Here is a 15,255-nt window from a genome sequence, read left to right as displayed (position 1 = left end):
GATAATCGCTCTATAAATAAGCAAAAGCATTTTTCATTTTCCTAGGAAGTAAACAAAGTATTTTATTCATGAAATGATTACCAACTGTTCTAAATAAGAGTAGCTAAATTTGGCGAATGTCTTACTCAAGTATCATCATTAAAAGTTAACTTTTTTTTCCAAATGAAAGCAATCAGTGGCTGTAATTTAAAGACGCTTTTCATAAATAATTGATTCGATGGTCCACGGAATGAGTTGAGCGCCAAGTGCCACAAACAATGCAGCAAATATAACCACATTTCAATCCCCTCAGCCCCCGCAATCCGTTGCCTGCCACAAATTTCCGCCGTCATAACATTTACAGTTGTTGCATTTTATAATCAAACTTGTTACTCGAGCTACTTTTGATTTAACGTCTGCCGGATGCCCAGCAACATGGCATCCCAACCCGCCGCTCGTCAAAGTTTAACCCGACAGACTGAAGCCGCAGCGAAATGAATAAGCTGTGCCCAGCCCCCCATTCCACATCCCCTTCCAACCGCCCCCCCCCAAAAGCAAAACCCCCCTTAGACGTTAAACCGACTTCAGAATTAATCAAATCCCAGTCAGATGTTTCGCGCTGCCAAAAAACTTAAGCACAACAACACCGACAGCAATTTGTTGTTATTCTTGGCATTCGCGCTCAAGTTTCACTGCTAACCCCAAGACCCCCTTTTGCCCAACCCCAACTCCAGCTACAACAACCCCCAACCCCCGACCCGGGCGTCCCTTTCTTTCCTGCTCATTCCATTGGCATAACGCACATTTACAAAATTATATTTGTAAACTTCACTTACCGGCTGCGAGTGGCCCTTCACAGATTCCCGACGCCCGACTCCCGACTCCCGACCCCCTTGGAAGCGGCGAGATCCCCGCCCCTGGACGTCTTTAATGTACAATGAAATTGGCGAAACTTGGCGAGCACATCACAAATATTAGCGCATAAAGATGATGATTGCGAGACGATAATGAGGATGTGTGCGGGGCTTACTTGGGGTTGCATTAGTGTAGGGTGAGTTTGGGGATTTCAACGGCAACAAGGGTGCCAAGGATTGCGAGGATTTCAGCTTTCGGCTTGACTGCTTCATTGGCGGCATGTTAATGACGTTGTACCGATGATTTGATAGCCGCAATCGAAGGAGCCAAGGCCAATAAGCTGCTCCTTCCGTCCAAAAATCGTTCCTGGCTGGCCCACTAATGAACACTCAATTACAATGATGTACTGCCCACAAGCCGACGAGCCGAGCCGACCGATAGATTCATTAACATTTGACCATGAAATGAAGTGGAGTGATGCTGGGCGGGCTGGTTGGTTACTGAGTGTATGTGTATGTGTACCTCATCCTGGCCTCGTTTAATGAATCTCTATCGCGTTTTCGATGTTGCGGCTGCTTTTGATGCGCTCAATACCCAATTCCCTCGAAAAACGCCGAAACGCCCTTCGAAACTTTCACCCACGTTGACAGCGTGTGCCAAAACATTTTTCATCATCGCTCCAGACTCGGCCGTAATTAGACTTAATTCGCTGACATTCGACAGAAAGAGCCAGCAGTCAACAGTTTCAGTGTTTCAGTGTTTCAGTGCTCAGTGTCTTTGATTTTGTTCTCGTTTTTGAGGGAGGATTTCAATTAAGGACGAGCTTAATAGGAATAGTATTCGTTATTAGCTTATGGCTCGTTATGAGAGCCAAATGATTTTATGGCCATGCGATTCAATCTGTGCGAATATTAGAGCGCACACTCTATTCGCCACATATGGATGGATTATCTCTTGTGGTGCTTGTGCGTGGAAAAATCATTTAAATAAGTTTTACGCCCAGCCCGAAAAGTTTGTGGGTCAAACTACGGCAAGAGTGGGATGGCAATTAATTAACCCCATGTTAACAGGGGCTTGAAAATTTACATGTGTGCTGATGGATTAGGCAAGGGTAATTGGGCATTAGGCCAGAAGTAGCAAGGCGTGAATGTGATTATTCTCATGGAGATGTAACCTATTTGGATTGGATAAGCATCGTAGAACTTAAACGGGGTTAATCGCCATCTAATTAATTTGCTCAACTCTTGATTTATGTGCGTAACATTTGCGTTGGGTTAACAAAACGAGAGTTTCTAAATGGTGGCAATACATTCCATTTTCCCCCAGCAGCTAGCGGAAAACCTTTAATCTGATCCGCCCATGTTAAAAGCCAAATCTTTTAATATAAAAACTTGGGCACTCCAACTGGCAGTCAGGAATTCATCTTGCCAATTTCCAGGTACGCCATCAAGTTTTCATTACCTCGTCAGGGGTTATAACCCTCATATGCGTAATGGCGCCGCCACCATTTCACTGCGGACCGATTTGCCCCTTTATGATTTTCCTTCGCTGAATGACTGCAAACAAATTGTTTTTGTAATTTGACATTTAATTCGCGTAATTAGTGTTCCGACATTTTTCTGCCCGTTTCCCTCGATTTTTTTTTTTTTTGGTTGTCTTTGTTTTTGCCGACCGTTCTCAACGCTTTTTTCCTGTGTTTTTGGCTGTTGTGTTGTGAGATGGCTGGCTGGCGTTGTTGTTGGCCTTAATTAAATTCATTGCCATATTTATGAAACTTTTTTCATTAAATTCTGCGTTTTCTTGAGAGCGAACCGGTGGATTTTCCAGCCCTCGCGAAATATTTGACCCCGCTGGTCACCCTTTTGCCATTCTGGCCATTCTGGCCATTAACTCTCGGACCCAAGGCGGCTGTCCATTGAGAACGGCTCTAAATATTTTTTGCGGGTTTTTACGCATTTCACTGGCCCCTTTGCCTCTTGGCCCCCCGCATCGCACCACACCCAGTGGACATTTCTTTTTTTGGACGGGAAAATGTTATAAAAATAAAAAATAAAATTTCTGACACCTAAATTGCTGTGACATATTTGATTTATGAGGCCACCTATTTGGCCCCAAAAGTGCGCGGCGCCCGAACAACATAAAAGCATGGACGATGGACGATGGATAACCAAGGAAAAGGGAGCTGTGAAAAATCCTGGTCGAGAAGGGACCGAAAACGAAAAGGCCAGGAAATTCGGTTGTGTGGGTTGATGGGAGGAGGGGAGGGGATCGGAAGCAGGAAGGGAGCACATAAAAAACACGAAAGGAAGTGGCACTAAAACAATTACAAAATAAAAACGATTACACGCCACTTCCGGCGACATAAAAATGGTGCAGGCCAAACGTAGACGAAGATGCTCGGTCAAAAAGGGTTTTCGGCTCACACATACCTATACGAAACACACACAGAGTCACTTACACACACACACACACATTCGTTTAATAAAAGGGGCCACTAAAAGACGTCGGCAATACAGGACCATAATCTTGGGTTAAAGACCATTAAGAATTTTTATTTTCAATTAAACCCGATTTGCCTTAATGCCCCACAAGGCTGAAAACGATGCTGCCGATGTCGCCAGCAACAGCAACAACAACAAGTGGAGAACACAACGTGGGCAGGACAATTCCCCCACTCGCCCCCGCCTAGACCCACCCCCCACCCCCCTCTTCAGATGAAATTTATATGCGCCGCATAGTCTAAAAGGGTCGCCTGACTTTACGCGTTGTCCGAAGTGAGAGCCCACAAATCCCCCAAGCTCCCACACCCACTCCCTTATCCAATCCCCATCGCCATCTCGCCCAGCAATTCCCCCCCAAGGAGCACGGCAGAGCAAAGCAATGGCCAGCAATGGCAACAAGGCAGGACACAACAAGGAGCCCAAGGAGTGGGCACAAAAGGGCGACTAAATTCAAATGCGATTTTGATGCCATTGCTGCTTTTCAATACGCCGCCTTCGGGATGGATGCCACTGATGGAAGGGATGGATTCGATAGAAGCCGCCGCCCGGATTCGAACTGGATATGGTCGAGTCAAATGACGGGGGCACCAAGCTCCATAAATGCGTCAAAGGAGTGCGCGGGGCGAAGGGTAGGAGATGACGGAGCAGCTGGATTTTAGCCAGATTTGATTAGTTTTTGCAAATTTCAAATCAAGTCTAAAAACTTGGAGTGGTTTTGAAAAGTATTTTTATGAAGCATGTAAGAGCAGCTATTTACATCTTATCTGCTTTTATAAACATAATAAATTTAGGAGGTATTGGTTTTTCCATGAAAAGCTGAGACATATTTGTAAATATGAATATGCAGCATAAGTAAGCATTTTGCTGCAATGATAAATGAAGTTGATTACTTACAAAGGACATGGCCAACTGCAGCAGTTGATATTGTCGTCTGCTGTGTGAACTGGAACTGCATCTGCAACTGCATCTGCATCTGCAAGTGCATCTGGTGCAGATGGTGGACGGTGATTATCTCGAATCTGGCTCTCCGGTAATCGATGGCCGCCATCACTGACGGCCTTCTGGTGGGCTCCAAAGAAATCTCTGGCTGAGCCGAAAACCAGAGGACGAAGGGAAGAAAGGAGCAGGGTGTGGGGGGCAGGGGCAGGGGGCAAGGAGCAGCCGAGAAACACAAACTGAAAAACTGCAAAAGAAAAACACAAACAACTCGCAGCGCAACAAAAGTTTGCCGATATAAAAAGTGTGGACTGCTCGAGTGGCCGCCACCCGCCAACGGCCGCCCATAGATGGTGGAATAAAATAGAATATACTTCTGGCTTAGCCGCTGGAGGATGACGAGGGGGCGTGGCAGGGGAGAAAGGAGCAAGGAGGTAGCAGGACTGGCACGGTTGTCCTGCCTTGGGCTCCGTTTCTCTGCTCAACTCAACTCAACTCGGTTCGGTTTGGTTTGGTTCAGTTCGGTTCTAGTTTGGTGGTGGGGCAGAGTATATTTAAGTGCTTAAAGTAAAATGATGTCGTACGAACTGGAAACTAAAAACAAGTTAGTATGGTAACTTTTGGCCTAAGGCTAGACACACAAATATATATATATATATATATATATATATATATATATCTGTGCAGCTGTCTTTGTGTGTGTCGGAGTGTGTCTGCAATCCGCACAAAAAATCGTTGTAGCGTATCTATGCGCTCGCATCTTTGAGATAGTTTAGCGTGAAAATAAAGTAAAGTACGGTAAAATTGTTGGCAGTTGATTATTGAATCGCTTTAGGTCAAAGCTCAACGGCAGGCCCAACCCAACCCAGACCACACCAAAACCAATCCCGACCAACTCGGGCAGACAACAGCCAGGCAACAAGGGCCACAGGATTGGGATTCGAGCTGGATTGGAGGGGTTTGCTTCGGAGCGGAGAGCAAACAAGTCAGCAACAGCAGAAACGGCAGCAACATGGCAGGCAGAGCAGAGATTAAAGCGTTTATTGATGCGCAGATTGCGCGCATTTTAGCCAGGAGGAACAGCCAGGACACCAGCTCCTACTGCTCCTGCTGCTCCTTTATCCTTGTGTGAGTGGGCGTTGCTGCTGTGTGGGTGGCACTGGCTGTCGCTTGTTGTTGCCGCTGCTTACGCTCAAATTGAAATAATTAAATTGATAAAATGTGGCAAAGATTAAGCGCCGCACTTTATTTGGCTTAAAGGCAGCCGAAAAAAGGAAGCTCCCACTAAGCCAACTGTGGAGTGTTGATTAAATAAATAAACCGATAGCGCCGCCGGCTGTGCGTGCCCCCCATGCCACACCATACCACTCCATGCCGCTCCGAATCCTGCCCGCCCACCAAATTGGGTAGCTATCTGGGCGTCTGCATGTGTAACAGGTAATATTATTTGTCTTTGGCATTATTTTCAAATCGCTTTTGTTTGCCACCACCTGGCCTCTTGGCCCAAAGCGACTGGCAAACATTTGCCGGCCAAAGTTTGAATTGTGCGAAGTAAATATTATTTGGAATTCAGCATGCAATATGGAAAGCAATTTCAATTATTTGCCCGGTCAATTCAGTTAATCCTTTGGCTGAAGGACCCTTCGGCGGCTTCCGATTTCCGAGAACCCTCGACAAGTCCGCTTTTGAGCACATTTTAATCCATTTAATAAGTCTGAGCAGAGTGCGTGTGAGCCTCCTTGATTTAAATGCTCCTGATGTTGCTGCTGGCTGCTTGATGCTTGATGCTGCTGCGGGGTGTATTGCTGCTGTTGCGGCAGCTCATTTTGTTGATTTGAATAAGTAAGTGGCGAACCGTTTCATTTGTGCCCGGGTTGGGGTGCTAAATTTGATTTACCATTTGCATGCATTATGTGGCTTGATTAAGTTTTGTGGCCACCGCATGAACATCGAGCAGCATACACTGCACTTAACTAAATACTACTCGTTAATGAGGGCGGATTTCAGCGTGGAACTACAAAAACGATAGAATCTGAAAATCTATTTTCCCGGTATCACTATTACATCCAGTTTGCCAGTCATTCTCTGGTCGCATAGCTACATTGCGCATACGCCCCGTAATCAGCGGATTCCAAAGCCAGTCCCAGTTTAAGGTTACTTGTTAGGGTCCAACTCCCGTAAACAATAAACTGTAAAATGTACGCTGTAATTCGTAATGACCAGAATCCATCACAATAATCAAGTTGCAAAACAAAGCGAACAGAATCGAAAAAAAACGTTGCCTACATTTGGGCGCCCGCCACTAAAGAAATAGTTAATCAATGCCAGCGTGACAAGGAGGAGAGTTGGAGCTGTGTAGCGATGGTATAAGCTTAAATTTGTTACGCCGGCTTATCGAAATGCCAAAATCGTCATGTGTAAGGGGCACATAAGCCATTTGATGACTGTTCGCCAGGAGAGGGAGCGAATTAGGGCGCGGGTGGCCGGTATTTTGCCGCCTGGGATCGACTCGAAATCGACTGGGGCCGTCCTAATGGCCTTAGCCATTTCCGGCACCCTAAAACGTTGCCCGCAAATTAGTTTTGGGCCGCGTTGCTGCCGTGCGAACAATTGAAAAGCCGAAATCGAAAATCTTTTCACAGAGCCAGGAGTTCGCAGTTCGGAGCTCCTAACTCGGAACTCGCACATCCTTCAACGGCGCAGACTGTCGGATGAGAACCTGTGCCTGGACCTGGCTACATCCTGCTCACACTTTAGAATTCATTAAACGGCCGCCTCATTAATGGAAATGGCCGATAACATTTGTGCCACGCTTCGATAAGCGGCGCAACCCAAAATCCGACGGCCGTGTCCATTGTTCGACGATCTCGACCCAATATCTCGAAACGGGACGCCAAAAAAGGCTCCAGCTTCGGCTTCAGCTCCATAATTCAAAACATACAAGAACAAAAAACACGGCAGCTCGGCCAGGCAGCCGACAATAACTTCAAAGACCGCAAGTAAATTAATGTTAATTTTATGCTAAAGCCGCCAGCGTCGACGGACCAACACACTGAGCGCATTTCCCATTTCCCAGGCTGGAAAAGCTGGCAAAAATGGGGCCAGCACCGCAGCGGCCGCGCCAATCAACATCATCGTCATCATCATCGGAAAAAGTGGATGGCGGGCGGTAAAATTGGGGAAGGATGAGATGCCGGCGGAAGCTCGGATTCTCGATTGGCATTTTGACACGGACGGCGGACGAGCTGAGCCCTCGACGGCGGATTAAGAGCATCAGCATCTTGAAGCGGTAGCCGAAAAATTTAAAATTTATGCCGACTGCGGCACATAATTTAAAAATATCAATCAACTCGATAACGCCGTTTCTCAAGGATGCCAAGGAGGGCTGAAAAAGTACCGAGCCAGGCAGACGGCAACAAACGAACAAACAAACAAACAAACAAGCTCGGCAAAGAGCACAAAAGTCGTGAAAACTTGGTAAACAACGAGAAAAATGGCAGCGGCATAAGGCCCAAAAAACGTTTGCAGCAGCTTTTTAGCCATCGACTCGATGCTGCAGGACCTGTGGCAAGGATATGGCAGCTGCAAAAGTTGAGACATCCAGTGCCGGTTCAATTGCCACTATCCTTTACCGTGGCAAAGTCTCAGCTTTTCTCTTTGGCCTCTGCTTTTTTTTTCTTTTTTTTTAAGAGGGATTGGGAATGGAGGGGGCTGCTTGGCCCCCTGTTAATCTGGCCTGAGACGCCTCCCATGAAATCCTTCCCGCCGCAGTTTAACCCTTCTCGACTGGGCCATTGGATAATTTGGATACTTCGACCAACTTTGATTGACCTTTTCACTTCATTCGCACTGGTCCAGATAAAGTTTGATGCAAGTTTCAAGATCGTCGTGGGACATATAAAAGGCATTTTTGAACTTTTTAAGGGGAATTTAATAATGTTAAAAGCCTGGTATAATAATATTGGTTATTTATTAAAAGGAACTATATTCGTTTCATTGAGCAGATACACGAGTAAGATAAATAACTTTAAATAAAAGATTGCCTTTTAATTGGACCCAATGAATATTTGAAATTCTTATCTAGGGGGATTGTAAAACCATTTCGCACAAACCCATGCTTATCCATTAAAAAAGAGCTTTTCCAAAACGGCCAGCCAAGGGAAATCGCAGAGCGGATTGCCGTGAGCTCAGCCAAGGGTTAAGTGTATTAGAGTTGTCTCTGTTTGCCGTTCTGCTTCCTCTATATTCCCCTTGTTTTCCTCCATTTTCTCCTGTTTTTCCCTGTGTGTCCGGGCACTCATATAGCCATAATGCCAGAAATACTTATTCCCCGATATGCAACAAACAAGCAACAAACAAGCGGCAACAATGGCAGAAAAGCTAAGCCAAGGCCAGAACAAAAAGTGGTAAACAAGTGGAAAGCGGTGGAAAGTGCTGCCAGGTGCAGTTGCAGTTGCACTTTCAGTTGCAATTGCTGTTGCAGTTGCAGTTGGAGCTACAACCGCAGTCAAAGGGCTCAAAGGACAAAAAGGGGAAATAGGCACGAAAATAGCAGGAAAAAAAAAAACAGAAAAAAGCTGAAAAAGAGCCTAAGAAGTAGACTTGAAACAGTTCTCCCTTTGCGGTGTCATTTGCAATTATGTGGCCAGGCCATGCATGGCAGTTTGATGAGCTCCCAGCTGGAGAAGACTTTAACTGCAGCCAATGTGCATTAACTGGGAGATAAAAGACTTTCTATGTATCCAAGAATCCCCGCAAGCCTTTGGACCGGCTAATGGAAAAGTGCATTGGAGGATTGGACTTGCTACTGATTCATTAGACGATTACTCGATTACTGGCAACGGACTCCAATATTTATTAAAGCCAGCCCCGGAGTGTGACTGCAAAATTAACTCAATTTCCACTTCCTTTGTTCTGGAGTTTTTGTGAAACTGAGATGATTTTCACTTCGGCATTTTTCCATTTGGCCAAGACAAACACGACACGAAATAGTAGGGAAAAGCAGCCAGAAATATGAGAAATATGAAAATTGAGAATGCAAACACAATTTGAATGCTCGAAGCAAGAGCGAATCGAGCTGAAAATTGATGAATTTTCATCTACAATGCTGAGACTAGAAGGCAAAGGCAAAAGCAGCTCCCACTCTGCAGGCTGGTGAATTTAATTAGTTAAGGATGGGCATAAACAAAAATTCAATTCCCCGGATATCCCCAAGAAATCGGTGCTCGACAGCAAATTAATTATACGCCACTTGTATTTAATTAGTTTATTGAATGGCCAGCCAGCACTTTGCAATCAATTCGAATATTTTCATGTGGCTGCAGATGCAGCTGCGATAAATGTGGCAGTCAACACTTCAGACTTGAATTTGTCGGACTTGGGTCGGCACCCGTTTCCTTGCTTCGCTCTTCGGTCCTTCTAACAAGCTCCCGAATCTGATTCTGGTTGTGATTCTGATTTTGTTCCTGGTCTGCTCTGGTCCTGGTCCTGGCCATTCAAACGTGCAATCTGAAATCGAAAAATCAAAACCCAAAACAAATTCAATGTCCCGAACGTGTGTCTGTCCGTGTCCGTGTCCTTTGCTCCGTCTGTGTGGGCTTGGGATGGGGCCACTCAGCAGGAGCAGTGGCAGGATAACGAATGGAGCCAGGCACAATGGGTAGAAAAGTGCAGTTTGCGGTTGAAAACCGGATATTTTCTTTTCGCCCTCGCTGGCAGGTGAACGCAGCAGCAGCAACAGAAGCAGCAGCCTGACAAAAACAGCTCGAAGGACGAACGGCTGCAGACGAAGACATGGCTCTCAGGATCAGACGGAAGCCGTTTGAGGCGAGGAAATGGAGAATAGTTCTTTTGGCCCGGCCTAAGCATTAGCACAGCACCAGATCAGCCAGATACCCCAGTAACCAGTGTGCAGTAACCAGATACCCAGATGCCCAGATACACAGATACTCAGATACGAGCATAAACGTTATTAATTAACATTCTGCCTGGCTGTCCCTAACAGATCCCGCCTAGATTTGTCCTGCAAAAGTTAATTGAATATCAAGCTAAAAGCGGCTGAAGAAGATCAGGAAAATCAGTGAAAACCCAGCTGAATGCGATGAGATTATTAAACGTCCCATCCGCTTTTCCCTCTTTGCAGTAACGAAGAGCTAACGACATAAACATCAACCGGCAGCCAATTAATGACAGCGAGCTACAGCGTTTATCGTTTCACTTACAAGCCAATACAGCGGAAAAACCCCTACATTTTCCACCCATACCATCGCCCTGTTAGCCACCTGTGAGTGTGGCCCAAAGGGCAGACAATGAAAATCAACTAAGCAATTGGCAACTAAACGAGACACCAGGATCCAGCTCTCCAAGCCGCTGCAGCAACAAAATGGGCCAAGAAAGCGCAGCTGGCTACTGTTTCCAATTAGTTGGCCATGACTGTGGCAAAAGTGTTGGGAAAACGGAGAGGGTGAGAGGAGTGCCGAGGCACACATGCACTGGCTGCAAAATGAAAATGAGAAACTGAAGAAAACAGAGAAATGGAAACTGAATTATTGCTCAGGACGAAACAGAAGTGGGGGGAAAATAAGGGGCCACGGCGCTTGACTCTAACATAAATGTAATGCTTTTATTAGTTATCGATACCAACACATACATACCCCTGGGTGTAAGCTAGTACACTGAGCAAAATGTCCAAGTTTTTACAAAATACAATTTTTTTTATAGGAATAATGATGAACGCTATTATTAAAAGAATATTTTCAAATAAAATGAATGTAATATTTAAACTGAAATACCTTGCATATGAGATAATAAATGAAATGCCTTTTTTAGTAAAAAATTTTAAATAAAGGTTTTCATATAAATTTGTATACTTTTACATTGTTTTTTCAAAGTTCCTTCATGTGTAAGAGCAAGAAAGATATGAAAAGAGTATAAGCGTGTCCCGCGAGGGGTGGTGATCTAAGGGGGCGGGATTGCGACTCCGGGGAAGACAGCGCTGGTATCCGGCGCCAAAGATTTACCAAACATCCGCTGGAAAATACCCCACTACGATTGCGACTGTGACTCCGGCAGCTGTTGTTGTTAGCCAAGTTCGTTGTTGGCAAACGCGATTGCAGCAAATCAGAAAATACTCGCACAAGTGCGAATGTGAATATTGATGCCACGGCGTAGGTATGTTTGACTTATAATATATGTATAGACATACATATGTGTGTGTGTATGGAGCTGAATGTGTGTTTAGTTGGCATTGCAAAACACAAACACAAAACTTCCATTCTGGTCGTGCTCCGCGAGTCGACTTTAGCCAGCCACTTGGCGCTACTTCGCCCACTTCAGCGCCACTCCACCCACTCAGCGCGCCCATCCACACACACACACAGAGGCACACCCACACACACACACACACACACACCCAGACATGGCCACAGAGCGCTCCTTGCTCGCTTACTTGCTACTTCCGCTTCCGAATCCGTTTTGTGTGCTGTCGCCGCAGAAATTTAACGAAGTCACACGTCGCCAATGCCAGTTCCTCTCGCTCTCTCGCCAAAAAAGCTCTGCGAGCCAGCATCCGAAGCATCCGCGTCATCGTGCCGCTCGTCGGCATCCTTCGTGCGTCCAGCCGTTTCGGCTCCAGATGGCAGCATCCTTTTTCATGCTGGCTCAGTTGCGAATTCAGTTTCGGAGCGTTCGGTGGTGGAGAGCAGCTGCATTTGTGCATTTCGCATCGAACATTCATCGTGATCCCAAGCGCACGAAGTTGTTGTTTTGTTTTGGTTTTTGTCGCCAAATTTCGCGGGATTTTTTCGTGAACGTGTGTGTGCGCGTGCATTTATTTCGCACACTGTCGACGGGGCAATACCAGGATCTGTCGCCTGTCTTCGCCTCAGACTTCTCCTCCGGATCCTGCGGAGCGGAGCGTACGTATTTGTGGCTTCAACTCCGTGTGTCGTATGTGCCCGTGTATGCCTCTGTGTGTCTGTGTGTGTGGCGTACCGGCATACCGTCTTTGTTGTTGGCCACCATTGTAATTGCAGTCAGTGTGGCACTGGCAACGCGGCGTATACTTGACATCTTCGCCGCCAAATTGTGCGATTTCTTCGACTCGTTCAGCTCTCGCGCTGGCTCCTTGAATGCGGCTCCTTGTGACATTGGCGTGAAGACGTGAAGAGCCCTCAAAATCCGCTATTCCACTGTGTTCGCAATCCATTTGCCTGCTGCCCTGGACGGGCAAACAAATTTTTGCAATTCAATTTCTATTGTGCATTGCCGATGCGAAATGTGCGCATCGTTTGCTGTCAATGCCAAGTATTCCGCATAAAAATTGAAAATTGCATGCAAATTAAATAAATAGAGTTCCGGTGAGGAGCTGAGCTGAGCTGCGAGTACCAGCTGAGATAGACACTCAAGAACCCATCCTATTCTACATACTCATCGCACATACGTACATATGCGAGTATCCTTGCGAAAATGACAGTTGTGAGTTGTGGCTCAGATTTGGATTCGCATGCGGGGCGCAATCAAAGCAAACGTCATTAGCACTCGCGACATCGCCTTCGATTGACAGCGGGAGTTGGAGCAGCGGCAGGAGCAGAAGGAGGTGCCAGATCCTGCGGCAGGATTCAGCAGCCAGGAGCAGGCACGAACAACTTTACATTTGCATAACTTCGGTGCAGCTCCAGCGTTCAGATTCCGATTCACAGGTACGAGAAAAACTCCTTACCAAAGTCGATTTCCGTTTCAGCAACCCCTTCAGACCGCCCGCCCGCACCGCATCGCTTTGCAACTTTGCTATCATTTCTATTTTCCTGTTTCTGTTTTTCATACCCGATATCTGTATCCCCACCAACATTTTGCGCCCAGCGCCCAGAAAGGGTAAAATCGGAGAATATTCAGCTCGTGCCATGGAGTTGGGCTGTGGCAAATCCATTGTGGTGCACTCCCGAGGTGGCTTGGATTCGCGAGCTCAGGGCCGTGGATTTACCTTTTGGGTGGTCCTGGGAGGTTCTGGCTGGTCCTGATGGCGATTAAGGAACAAACTCAGTTCGCTTAGCAGCATTTAAGCCCTCTCAGTTTTTTAGGTCAGCTCAGTCGCTCTTGATTTAATGATCCAATAAGGAGCTTCTAGGATGTTCAAATTGAAACCTGTTGGAGTGAATCAAGTTTATCCGGGGCAGCAATTAGAATGATATCCTAATGTCATTTCGAATGGTCGGGAAATGCTTTTAACATTTTTTTAAGCAATTGCAAAATGTAATATTCATAAGGTACTTGGAGTACTAATTAAGTACCAATTAATTGAAAATTGCAAAATAAAAATGGCACCAATGTTTAAATCCAACTATATCTTATAACAATTTTAGTTAGGCAAAAGAAGTTTGCTTTAAAAATTAAAATTTAACGATATTTTAAGACCTGAAGACAAGAACTTTCGCACAGCTGAAAAACTCAGTTTAATGACACTGCCAAATAAAACTACTAGTCATTTCCAGAAAGTCTTGTTAGCATTTGATGTAAATTGCAAGGAATAGTTTTAATTCTTGACCCGATTTCGGAAAAAATCGTTGGTTGCTTTACTAGTTTGGTAACTCTGTAGTAGTAGTATTTTTTCAATAATTTTCTATAATTTATTTTACACACTATCACTAAAATGAGGGCACCTGCGCGTCCAGAGCTCGTGACAATAGCATCTCCGATTTGTTTTAGCTTTGCCAGCTCTGCTCTTTGGTTTAGTATCAACTTTACGGCTGTTTCAGCTCCGGATTTCTTGCCCACTCCACTTCGGCTCCATCATGGCCACGTTATCCAACTTTTAGTTATGGCTTTCGCTTTTCGCATAATGTCAGTTTTATTTGGTTTTGGTTTTCACTGACGGGGCGTGCGCGCACTGGGTGGCAGTGGGTCTGCCCAGGAGGAGCAGGGACGTAGAGAATGGAGGCCAAAGTCCCGTCTCAGATCCATGCCAATGCCCAGGATTCAGGATCCAGGACTCAGGACCTGAGGCCTCCGGCCCCTTGCCCGGCCATTCGGCACCCTTGCAAGATTTATTGTGCCTCATACACTCGTACACACGTACACATAACACCTTCTGCCGGGGACCTTCGTCCTCCGTCCTCCCTGGATCCCTTTTGGGTCCTTCTCAGCCGCGCCTTGGGTTTCACATTCAGCTCCATCTCGTTCTTCATACATCTGCAGTCCCATAATCTCTACTATTTGCATCGCAGACTTTGCTTTGGATTTTCCTATGGCAATGGATTTAGTTATGGTTTTTCTTACTCTCCGGCTTTCCGCTTCCAGCCCTGCCATCGCCCAACGCCCCTCTCTCTTCCTCCTGCTGTCCATCCGTCTCCTCTCCGGTTGCGCTTTTTTACTTCACACACACACACACACACACACTTATACAGATTTTCCCGGCAGTCGGACGTTTGTTTTTCCTCTGCCGTTCCGCACACACACTGAGCAAAAAAGGTTTGCCTAGTTATGGCTCAGAAAGAGAGAGGTAATAGTTGAGTTGTCTGGGGCAGGGGTAGCAAGAAGAAGGACGAAAGTCCTGCGGCAAACCGCAGCAAGCGTCCCAGTTGTTGGCCAAGGGCGTCCAGGAATGCGTCTAATGAATAACCATCGTAATCCATGCTGAAGCCGAGGCGATATGGAAATATGTAAGACAGATTAGCTGATTGTTAGTCCGCGATGGGAATGCTATGTAGGGGGGGGGGGTTTCTTTACTCGCTTCAGTTTTGATAAGTTATTTTAATTGATTAGTATTTCACCTCGGAAGTATTTACTTAAATTTCATTACGTGCAGCTGCCGTTTGCTAAAATCACTTGAGCTTAAATTTCATTGCGCTTGCACAATACGATTTGTGAATGTGAGCTTTAAAATGCCTTTGGGCTGCCATTTATCAACGATTTATTGTCGACTTAATAAATTAATTTGGTTCAAGGCTGGGAGGAAAATCTTTCACTTAACCTTGCCAGCATCCGAATT

The 15,255-nt window shown here is 45.8% G+C and overlaps 1 protein-coding gene and 1 long non-coding RNA gene across 2 annotated transcripts in view; one reads left to right on the top strand and one right to left on the bottom strand.

Annotated features, from left to right (window-relative positions):
• Positions 1 to 9,550: 9,550 nt before the first annotated feature.
• Positions 9,551 to 11,760, bottom strand: lncRNA:CR45669 (long non-coding RNA:CR45669). Its single transcript, NR_125285.1, has one exon. It is a non-coding gene; the product is annotated as a long non-coding RNA:CR45669 (long non-coding RNA).
• A 168-nt stretch (positions 11,761 to 11,928) lies between these two features.
• Positions 11,929 to 15,255, top strand: part of DIP-gamma (Dpr-interacting protein gamma) — a 45,369-nt gene continuing 42,042 nt past the window's right edge. Inside the window, exon 1 of the mRNA NM_143392.3 lies at positions 11,929 to 12,970. The gene's annotated coding sequence lies outside the window, so the exon portion shown is untranslated. The remainder of the gene's footprint in view (positions 12,971 to 15,255) is intronic.

This window comes from Drosophila melanogaster, chromosome 3R (genome assembly GCF_000001215.4).
Source record: "Drosophila melanogaster chromosome 3R".
Lineage (NCBI taxonomy): Eukaryota > Metazoa > Arthropoda > Insecta > Diptera > Drosophilidae > Drosophila > Drosophila melanogaster.
This window is presented reverse-complemented; position numbering and strand designations above follow the sequence as displayed.